General features: G+C 31.4%; 1 long non-coding RNA gene across 1 annotated transcript; it reads right to left on the reverse strand.

Moving 5' to 3' along the window:
- Nucleotides 1–2,120: 2,120 nt before the first annotated feature.
- Nucleotides 2,121–4,361, reverse strand: LOC105777571 (uncharacterized). The gene is made up of 5 exons (XR_008190209.1): nt 3,871–4,361; nt 3,650–3,739; nt 3,483–3,557; nt 3,278–3,370; nt 2,121–3,188 (listed from the first exon to the last, which is right to left on the reverse strand). It is a non-coding gene; the product is annotated as an uncharacterized LOC105777571 (long non-coding RNA).
- Between the last annotated feature and the right edge of the window lie 1,228 nt (nt 4,362–5,589).

Raw genomic sequence — 5,589 nt, forward strand, 5'->3', positions numbered from 1 at the left:
ACACCTTCATTAACGATGAAGTGCTCTCTCCTAGTTTTACTTTGATGATAACAAAGTCTAGCAAAGAAGATGAAATAGAAATCTTCCCTCCACTATCAGGCTACCCTATTTATTGATAACTCATACCCAAATCCCACTCAGGGTTAACTCAAACCAATCATCATTCTTACACACTTCTACTAATTAATCACATCTTATGAGGCTCTCCAAGTGTCCTAATTACTGACATGTTACCTCCACTAGGATGCTAGATAACTTAAACATGTCTCACTAACTATTGCACTTACATCAACAGTGACACAAAAACATGGGTGGTGGTCTTATTAGTGGGAAAATTCGCCTAATAAGGTTCTTTCCACAACCAAGAACTCGACACTCCGCAAAGTGAAACTCCGCAATATTGGCGAAGTTCTACAAAGTACTTCACCACCAAGTTACTAACCTTATTCGGTCTAACTCTCACAATATAGGCGACCTTCATTAGCATGGTCTCCCGAACTGAATTAGCTCACCAAACTAGGGTGTGATAGATTTAAAGCGCATTTCTAAGCTAAGAGATAGTTATTTCATTGGTCAGTAGACATCTTGACCCAGAAATGTTTATATCTCATCTAAAAATCCATCACAAGTCAACTGATTTTCCAGAATTGAAAATTTGCAGCATCGGTGAATTGACTTTAATAAATTTCACCCCATCTGTGCTTTTATCATTCCCCCACTCCTCAAAAATATTCATCCTCAAATATTATCATTGTTCGAACAAGAAAGAATTTTTATTATAGGTGAAACAAATTTAATTGAGCTATTCTTAATGGATCAACAAATTCTTAAAACAAAGAAACAAGTCAACTAGACAAATTCACGTTAAGGTTAGTGAAAAAATAATTATTCCTCTCATTTTTATATCTTTTTCTTTCTTTTTAGTCTCTTTTATATCTTGAGGAAAACTCTCAAATTTTACCTCATATGAATTTTCACTCACCAAAATTGAACCATCAAGTAGACTTTTAACACTTTTGGTCTCTTTTTGCTTAGTCTTTTTACATGAACTTTCCTCACTACCCATATCCCTTTACAAAAATTATGAATATGCAAGTCATCATAATACAATTCTTTAGGAGGACATGATATTTTGATCTCTTTCTAAGTTCATGGGTTCTTGTGAACTTTCCTCGCTATTATTATTGTCATGTTCAGTAAATTCATTGTCACTATCACAACCACTACAACAAAATAGACTTTTAGCGACATTTTTTTAGGCCTTTAGCGACACTTTTAAGCGCCACTAAAAGTATTAGCAGCGCTTTCACGAGCGCCACAAAAAGTGCCGCTATAATTTAGCAGCGTTTATGTGAAAAAACGCAGCTAAAGATCATGACCTTTAGCAGCGCTATTATCACAAATATCGTTAAAGACCTTAACCTTTAGCTGCGCTTTTTATCAGAAACGCCGCTAAAGAACAAACCTTTAGCGACGTTTCTCGCAAAAACGCCGCAAAAAACATAACATTTAAAAAAATTATTTTAATCAAATAATATTTATTTTTATGATAAATATTATATTATGTTTTATTTTTAAAATTTGAACTTTAAATATACTTTTAAGGATAAATAAAAAAATATTATTTAAATTAAATTTTCTATGAAAATGATAAAAGAAGGCAAATAAAGGAAGCTTAAATAATAAAAATTAATAAAAGTGAGAAAACCTAAATAATTAATAAAAATTAAAAATTGTATACCTCGAAATTTAGGTAAAATCAACACCAATGCAATGCAAGCCATTGTTCAGTCTAATACAAGTGAAGAAACTAAGATCCTAAGAAGAGAATCTTATTTTACTAATAGCAGTAAATGCAACTGACAAGAAATATCCATACTGTGTCCAATATTTATATCGAAAAATTAGATCAGAAGAAGCAATCTCTTTGCACACCATTTCAATTCCTAGTAAGGCCTTCGAAAGTAGTTGATGAAAGCCAGCATACACATCCGATCAATCAACTTTCAGTTTCAGAATTTCCTTGGCAGTCCTTAAATGAAAATAGGCCATGTGTTCCTACATAAGCATGGCAAAATCTAACTCAGTTCAAAGACAAATAACCAGATATCAGGTTTCAAACGAATGAATGTGCATGTGAGAGTATCTCCAATATGTACTTCTGCCTTTTGCCATATATTTAGGCAGATGGACAACAGATTTTACATCCCAACAACTACTGCCCTGAGTACTAGAGTTTAATCACAGAAAAATCAAAATAAAACATGAACTACAAGGATAAAAAATTGTTCCATGGACTTACCTGCTCAAAACAAAGACTTAAGCCCCTGTTATAGAAGTTGATATATTTTAACATAAACATGCCACAATCAAACCTGTACATAGAGAAAATTGTTTAGGGGGAACAATTCAAATTCTAACACAAAAGGCATATGACACCACGAAACTAGCAGTGTAAATTAATAATTGAATTCACCAAATATTTGGACCAATTGCAATAAATAGTTAGTATAAAAAGACTCAGATACCTATAAAGCTACCTCACAATCAATTACTACACAATATAAGTTATTTTGTTTAAGAAATAAGCTTATGAAGAACAAGTACTTCGAGTACTGCTCCCTAAAGTGTATTGCAACAGATACTAGAATACGCACTCATTCTCCTGTGCAGGAAGATCTTCAACAAATTCTTGTTCCAAGAACTTATATCAATGTCCTTCCCACTTTTTTCCTTTACTTCTTCAACAAAGTACTTTTCCTGGCACATTACAACCAATATTAAACAAGTTCAGCAGAAGTGCCAAAAAAATATCATATGAACTTTGTTTACGATGATATTTCTTATAGAGGTTAAGAGTGGGAACGGTGGGCATCAAGCCAAGGCAACTATTATTGTGAGAAAGATAAGAATGATTTACAGCATAAAGTAGTGGAAAAATGAGTCTAGTACCTAACAGGATCTTAAATTCCAAATCTTCTAACATTTAAACTACCTAATAACCTTTGGATCAATCAATTAAATGCATCGAAATAATATGAAACCTAAAGAGAAAAAATGGATCATACTAGTGCTCTTAGCACATTAGGATCTCTTCCTTTTAGTGAATCAAGATATAGGAACTTCTGATCTTTCTTATTGATAACTGCCAAACATCAATGTATGTCTTTGTGTATGGGGACAGATATCTGAGCAAAATGGAATAATCGATACAAGGAAGAATAAATATATCATGCAAAACAAATGATTGATTCAAAGTGTTAAGATAAATACTTACTTTATCACAGTCCAATAGGCAGTAACCCAGCTTCCTTTGTGAAGTCCATCTTTTGATAGCTCTATAATTATAGCCACTCTCCAGATTCACTAACTGAGCATCATAATTTAGAAACGAAAAAGTAGTTTAAAAATGATAATTACAAAGACTTACATGAACAAGCAAAGTAAAGTATGGGAAACTGAAGGTAGAAGCAAGCAACTACCTTTTTATAGAAGAAGGTATTGAATAAATGGCTTAACTTTACTTTCTTAGCATGCATTAATGACATTTTTTGCACCTGAAATTATTGCTAACGCAATGTTATGATTTTAAAATATCGTATATAGTTATAAATCTCATCAAAAGAGGCAAACAAGAAAGGCCCTTTACCTTGAACTATGATCATGTAGCAATTACTGAAATCATGTGTGTCTAAATCAGTCGGTTCCATGTAAAATACAACATCTGCACCTGTAGTTACTGCAAGAGTTGTATTGTCAGAACGAGCCAATTAATAGAATGTTATTACTATAAATAGAATTAACTAGGCTCAAAGTAATTCATAAAGGCACGCATGCAAAACCCCTAAGAATGTCGACTATAATAACTACCTGCTAGAAAGACCTGGTTCTCTGATCTTTGCAGATTCCAATCCTACCGATGATCGCAGAGGTTTAGCATTGCTGATATAGTAGGTCAGTCATTAAGCATTAGCCAGCCAAACTTAAAATCCTTTATGACCAACACTAAAAGTACTCAGTAACTACTTGAGTAGCCAACAACAGACCATTTTTGACATTTCTACTCTTGTACAGGCTTTTAGGCAGTAGCTGGAGCCTATAGGAGAGTGTGTATAATCTATAACCAAAATAAAATTTGTTTGCATTTTGCACCGTATGCTTCTCTTGTCTCTTTCTAAACAAGTTTGTATATCTATACCATTCTTAGAACTTACTGAATTTGTGCTAAGAGTCTAAGTAACACTAAATTACTTAAAATTTCAAACAAAATAGTAATAAAAAATTAAAAATATGCAAGAAAAGATATTTTTATGTCTTGTATTATCTTTTTCTCAATGTTTTTCTTTAAAAAAAGAACTAGTCATCAACTCATCAAGTAGCTTCTTATGCACTGTGTTGACACCATTTTTTGATGAAAACGGGGTCGACTTGAATTTTGAAAAATGAAACGGAAGTCGCCACCAATCCTTTTTTATGAGGTGTGATTGGATCACCTCGAAAAGTGGTTGTTTTTAATAAACGGTTTGATTTTATTAAAACAACAAGTTTGGTCCACGAAATTCAGAAGAACGGGTTCGGGAGTCGGTTACGCACGAGGAAGGATTAGCACCCTCGATACGCCCAAAATTGGTACCTAGTTGATTACTTAATGTCTTAGTGTCGAAAAACTGAAAACATTAAAGAAATTTAAAAATACGATCCTTGTAATAAAATGTTGAAAATTTTGGGAAAAGGGGCACGTTCACATTAATCGAGAAAGAAAGCATCGTATCCAGTAAGTTAGGACACAATGTCTCGAATTCCCGATATGCGAATGAATGTCAAAATTTACTTATTTAAAAGATGTTTAATTATCTCGAGTTTAGAAAATGGATCATGCCCAGTAAGTTAGGACACAATCTTTTCTTAATTCCCGAGATTGTTTAAAACTTGAGTTTGAAAAGATTCGTGTATTTAGATTTATTATGAAAATCGAAACCCAGTAAGTTAAGGTACGACCTTCTCGAATCTAAATACGGGATTTGGTTTTATTTAAAAACCATATGAACTAAAATTAACTTAACATAAAATGGTAGGAATAAATGCAATATTAACATGTATAACACAATGATAATGATAATACAAGTAAAACTAATATAAGCAATAATCAAAAAGAAATAAAATACATAAAATAACAAATCCAGTATATGAGATAATTAAAGCATTTCCTAAAAATAATAACGAATACATGAATAAATAAATAAATAAATAAATATCAAATAGTATAACAATAACAATACAAATAGTAGGAAATAAAATGTTCATGTATATATATAAACATATTTAAGTTATAAATCATAAAGTAAGTGAATGTATATATGTATATAAAAAGTTATGGAATACATAAAATATAAAGAGTATATACAAAATACATATTTTAGAAGTATAAAGGATATGTAAATATATATATTTATGCAAATAAAAGAGAATACATGTAAGAATGTATATATGCATGTAAATACATACATATATAAACTATAGTATATATATAAAAATAAACGTACATATGGGCACATATATACATATATATATATATATAGAAGCAATTAT

The sequence above is a fragment of the Gossypium raimondii genome, chromosome 10 (assembly GCF_025698545.1).
Source record: "Gossypium raimondii isolate GPD5lz chromosome 10, ASM2569854v1, whole genome shotgun sequence".
NCBI lineage: Eukaryota > Viridiplantae > Streptophyta > Magnoliopsida > Malvales > Malvaceae > Gossypium > Gossypium raimondii.